The sequence below is a fragment of the Phoenix dactylifera genome, unplaced genomic scaffold, assembly GCF_009389715.1.
Source record: "Phoenix dactylifera cultivar Barhee BC4 unplaced genomic scaffold, palm_55x_up_171113_PBpolish2nd_filt_p 000499F, whole genome shotgun sequence".
Taxonomy (NCBI): domain Eukaryota; kingdom Viridiplantae; phylum Streptophyta; class Magnoliopsida; order Arecales; family Arecaceae; genus Phoenix; species Phoenix dactylifera.
In genome coordinates, this window is record NW_024067918.1 from 199,036 (window position 1) to 205,014 (window position 5,979).

Genomic DNA, 5,979 nt, shown 5'->3' on the forward strand with positions numbered 1-5,979 from the left:
TCCGCACCTCATCCCAGCATGCCACGTCCGTGATCAGCTTCCTTCATGCGTCCGGAGATCCAGCTCTCAGCCGGGATGTATGCTTCGAATGACCACCCAACCTCCCAACGTCCTGAGATCCCAAGCTTCTGCTATCAGCTCCCGGCGCCCGTGAAGCATCCTCTCACGCGCTTCAGCTTCATCCGTCCGCGTGTAGGTCGGCATCCCGTATCTCAGCATCTGTTCACGTCTGCGGCTTCCGTCTTCCTCGCAGTCCACGCGTCCCAGCTCCAACGATCAAGCTCCATCCGTCCAGGCCTCTTGAGTCCAAGATTCATCTCCAGCTTGGTGATCATCCAGCAAATCGTCCGAGTTTCCAGCATCCTGCGAGGCATCACCCGCGTCCGTGCGTCCTAACGATCCTCCTCGCACCCATCCGCCACGTCCGCGTCCGAAGATCCCGGCATCCCGTGATCTCAGCATCAGCGATCATCTCCCGTTCGCATCCATCCACTTCTTCCGGATCCACAGCTTCATCCTTCCGTCCGCGAGCATCTCTAGCCGTCCACGTCCATCCCCTTCTCCCAGGATTTCATCTCATCCGGCCATCTCCACCGCATGTCCCTCTCGGCTGGGAAGGGAAGGGAGGCTCTCGGGGGGTTTAAAAGAGAAGAAAAACAGAGGCTGCCTCAGTCCCCATTCAAAGAAAAAAACAGAGAGAGGAAACAGGGCCTCCCCTGTTTTCGAAAAGAAAAAGAAAGGAAAAGAGGAAAATGAAAGGGGGACTAATTTTTAAAATGGGTGGCTGATTTCTTAGGAGGGAGATGGAGGAACCTTTGATGTATTGCTCTTTGAAGTAAACTCTAAACTTTTGCCTTCCATGAATCATATTTACTGATATGTTTTTGATCCATGCATAGTTATTTCGTAGATAGCTCTTTAATGGATTATGATTATTGATATATGGATTGCTTTAGTATTTGATTCGTCGTAGACGTAGAAAGCACGATGAATGCTTAGAAATTGAGTTCATATGCTCATGAAACATATACCATGATTAGATCTATCCTACCATTCATTTTTAATCAAAAACCATAGAGTTTATTTCTTGGATGCAATATCATTAAGGGGGATTCCAGATCCCTACCATCTTTATTTCATTGAACTTTGTTTAGTTGCATATCATTCTTTGTTTTTAATTTCTGAAAATCAAAACACCATCTTAATCCACGAATTTATTGAATTAATTAATCTAAAATTATATTAAATAATCTAATATATATTTCGTTTCCTGAGGATTCGACCTCGGACTCCCGAGATTTTACTACTTGTGCGATTCTCCTGCACTTGGGAGAACAATTTTATTTTTGCATCAAGTTTTTGGCGCCGTTGCCGGGGAACGGCTGATTTATTAGTATAATTTTAGATTTAATCAGTATCTTATTATTTAGTCTTTTTCTTTCAAAAAAAAAAAAAATTCTGCTGTTTTTATTTCCTGCACAGTCTGCATCAAACTCTGATATCTGAGTAATCCACCGTCTGATTGCACTCAAATTTCGTCGGCTGCTGTAGGACACATGTTTCTTTCATCTGAATGGTCTGATTGATATTCGGATACTTTTACGACCATTAAAGTAATATAAACTTTGCTGCTGTCTGCTTTGAATTTTCTGTGAATCAAAATTTTATTATCATCATATCTCATTAACCCTTGTTGCTACTTGAAAATTGATAAGAACTTTAAGAAAAGATCAAGGGTAATCATTAAAAAAACAAAAAAAACAAAAAAAAAAACAAACAAATAAATAAACTCTGAAATTTTGTATGCTAGGTTGGAATAGGGACAACACTGGACGTCTGAGTCGACAACCTTTTGACAATTCCTTAGATCACATTATTGAAACTTTTTCGCAAAATCTCAGATCTGGTGAGATGGCTGATGATGTAGGAAGTCACCATGGTAATGAAGGTAGACCCCCAGTTATGACACTTCGACAATACTTACATCCCACTAGGACTAGTCAACCTTCATGCATGATTATTCCTGAAAATGTAGGACACTTTGAAATCAAACCAGGAGTAATTCAATTGCTGCCAAAGTATCATGGAATGGAATCCGAGAACCCTTATCTTCATCTTAAGAATTTTGAGGAAATTAGTATCACATTTAGAGTGCCAAATGTATCGGAAGATGTCCTTAAATTAACCTTGTTTCCTTTTTCCTTGAAGGATAAAGCCAAAACATGGCTGAACTCCTTGAGACCAAAATCGTTAGGAACATGGCATGATATGCAAAGAGAATTCTTGAAAAAATTCTTTCCCGCACAAAGGACTAACTTTTTGAAAAGGCACATTAGTAATTTCCAGCAAAAAGACCATGAAACATTTTATGAATGCTGGGAGAGATTTAAAGATTTGCTTCTCTCTTGTCCTCATCATGGGTTTGAAACATGGAGAACCATTAGTTTCTTTTACGAAGGGTTGTCCCCACAGTTGAAACAATTTATAGAGACTATGTGCAATGGTCTATTTCTGGAAAAGCAACCCGATGAGGCATGGGACTATTTAGACTCTCTCGCAGAGACTGCACAATTATGGGATACAGGGGATAGAGTGAATAAACCTTTGCCTAAGACTACTAGCATTCCACACGGGGGCCTTTACAACCTTAATACTCAGGATGATATTCAAGCTAAAATGGCAGCCCTTACTAGGAAGGTAGAGGAAATTGAACTTAGAAGGATTGAACCCGTCAAGACCGTAGAACATAACAGCGAGTGTTGTAGGATTTGCGAGATGCCTGGCCATCTCATCACTGATTGCCCCACAATACCCGCATTCAAGGAAGTCTTGCACGATCAGGCCAATGTTATGAATACCTATCAAAAATCTTTCAATAATCCTTTTTCGGGTACTTACAACCCTGGATGGAAGAACCATCCAAATTTCAGGTGGAGGAATGACCAACCTCAACAAGTATATAACCCAACTCCTCCACCTCCGCAACCTCATTATGCACACCCACCCCCTCAAAAATCCAGTCTCGAAGAAACTTTGCAATCTTTCATGCAAGGTCAAGCCAAAATCAATGATGAATTAAGAAATCAACTGACAACGCTGACCACTGTTTTAAGTGCTCAAGAGAAAGGTAAGCTACCAGCTCAACCACAACCTAATCCTCAAGTCTATGGCGGTAGTAATGCATCATCTTCAACTTCGCATAAAGAGCAAGCAAAGAGTATAATAACTTTGCGAAGTGGAAAGATTATTGACCGACCAGTCCCAGAACAAACACAAGTCATACTGGATTCTGACCCTCCCAAGACAAAAGAAAAGGATAATGAAGAAACTGAAGCACCAACATCTACTGAAAAAATTGAATGTCCTTTTCCTGCACCATTTCCACAAAGATTAAAGCCCTTGCAAAAGCTTGAACCAAACTCTGAAATTCTTGAGCTTTTTAAGCAAGTAAAAATCAATGTACCTCTTCTTGATGCAATAAAACAAGTGCCTTCCTATGCAAAATTTTTAAAAGATTTGTGCACTGTCAAGCGTCGTTTAAATGTCAAGAAGAAGGCATTTCTGGCTGAAAATGTGAGTGCAATTTTACAGCATAACATTCTTCCTAAATATAAGGATCCAGGTTGCCCAACTATCTCGTGCATCATTGGCAATTTTAGGATTGAGCGAGCATTGCTAGATTTAGGAGCAAGTGTGAATTTGTTGCCATATACGGTATATGAGCAACTCGGTTTGGGTGAGTTGAAGCCAACAACTGTGACCTTACAATTAGCTGACAGGTCAGTGAAGGTTCCTAGAGGGATTATCGAAGATGTGTTGGTCCAAGTAGACAAGTTCTATTTTCCTGTTGATTTTATCATATTGGAAACACATCCGGCTTCCAATTCACCATCTCAGATTCCGGTCATCTTAGGACGCCCATTCCTTGCAACTTCTAATGCATTGATCAATTGTAGGAATGGTGTCATGAAACTTTCTTTTGGAAATATGACCTTGGAACTGAACGTCTTTAGTATAGGTAAACAACCCAGTGATCATGAAGAAAGTAAAGAAGTTGAATGGGTTGAAACCATTGCGGAAGAATATTTGTTAAAAGAAATATTTACTGAATCGGCCGACAATGGTTTGATAGATTGGTGTTCTGAAGGTACTGCTGATGATACGGTCCCACCTATTTTAGATAACTTGGATGTCATGATGGTCAATGGGTGGAGACCAAGAATAGAGGAATTTGAATATTTGCCATCTCGAGGAGCAAAGATAGTACCATCCCATGAACAAGCACCTAAGCTCGAGTTGAAACCTTTACCGAAGGAACTCAAGTATGCCTTTCTTGGATCCGATGACACTTTTCCTATAATCATCTCATCTGATCTTGATCATGCCCAAGAAAGAAAATTACTTGGTGTTCTAAAGAATCATAGAGGAGCTTTAGGGTGGTCTATTGCAGACTTGAAGGGGATTAGCCCTTTAATTTGCACGCACCGGATATATTTGGAGGACAATGCCAAAACCACAAGGCAAATGCAACGCAGGTTGAATCCTATGATGAGAGATGTGGTTAAAGCAGAAGTCCTCAAGTTGCTTGACGTGGGTATTATTTACCCAATTTCCGATAGCAAGTGGGTAAGTCCTACTCAAGTCGTGCCCAAAAAAGCAGGTCTGACGGTAGTCAAAAATGAGCAGGGTGAGTTAGTCCCGACTCGTGTCCCCACGAGTTGGCGCATGTGTGTTGACTATCGAAAATTGAATTTGGTCACTAGGAAAGATCACTTTCCCTTACCCTTCCTAGACCAAGTTTTGGAAAGAGTTGCAGGACATAATTTTTATTGTTTTCTCGATGGCTATTCCGGATACTACCAAATCGAGATTTCACCAGAAGATCAAGAGAAGACTACTTTCACTTGTCCTTTTGGTACATTCGCTTTCCGTCAGATGCCGTTCGGGTTATGTAATGCACCTGCAACATTTCAAAGATGCATGCTCAGTATTTTTGAAGACATGAACGAGAAGTTTTTGGAAGTGTTCATGGATGATTTTTCTATTTTTGGCGATTCTTTTGATGATTGTTTACTACATTTACAAGCTGTCTTAGCTCGGTGTATAGAAAAGAACCTGATACTGAATTGGGAGAAATGCCACTTCATGGTGCCAAAGGGAATTGTCCTAGGACATATTGTTTCATCGAAGGGCATGGAAGTTGATAGAGCTAAGATTGACTTAATCGCCAAGCTACCTGCACCCAAGATGGTTAGAGATGTTAGATCATTTTTGGGTCATGCCGGATTTTATAGGAGGTTCATCAAGGACTTTAGTGTCATAGCCCGACCATTATGTAACCTCCTATCCCTTGATACACCGTTCAATTGGACTGAAACCTGTCAAGAGGCATTCGAAAAGTTGAAGTCTATGCTTAGCACTGCACCCATCGTGCGACCACCCGATTGGTCATTACCTTTTGAGATCATGTGCGATGCTAGTGACTATGCGATAGGAGCTGTCCTAGGACAACGCAAGGATAATAAGCCATATGTCATTTACTATGCAAGCAAAACTTTAAATGATGCTCAAATGAATTACACCACCACCGAAAAGGAATTGCTTGCAGTAGTATTTGCATTAGACAAATTTCGCTCTTATATCCTTGGTGCTCCTATTGTTATCTTTACGGATCATGCAGCGCTAAAATATTTACTGGATAAGAAAGAGGCTAAACCACGCTTAATACGATGGATACTTCTACTCCAAGAATTTGACATCACTATCAAAGATAAAAAGGGAGTAGAGAATGTTGTTGCTGACCATTTATCACGGCTAGTTTTTAATAACTCGGTGCCACAGTTGCCCATCAAGGACTCGTTCCCTGAAGAGCAATTGTTTGCACTTTCTACTATGCCATGGTATGCTGATATTGTAAACTTTCTTGTCACTAACCGGATGCCGGAGCATTGGGGATCGAATGATAAGAATAATTTCTTG

The 5,979-nt window shown here is 40.9% G+C and overlaps 1 pseudogene; it reads right to left on the minus strand.

The window, feature by feature from the left end:
* Positions 1 to 2,325: 2,325 nt before the first annotated feature.
* LOC120106243 lies at positions 2,326 to 2,423 on the minus strand (annotated as a pseudogene).
* Positions 2,424 to 5,979: the final 3,556 nt, after the last annotated feature.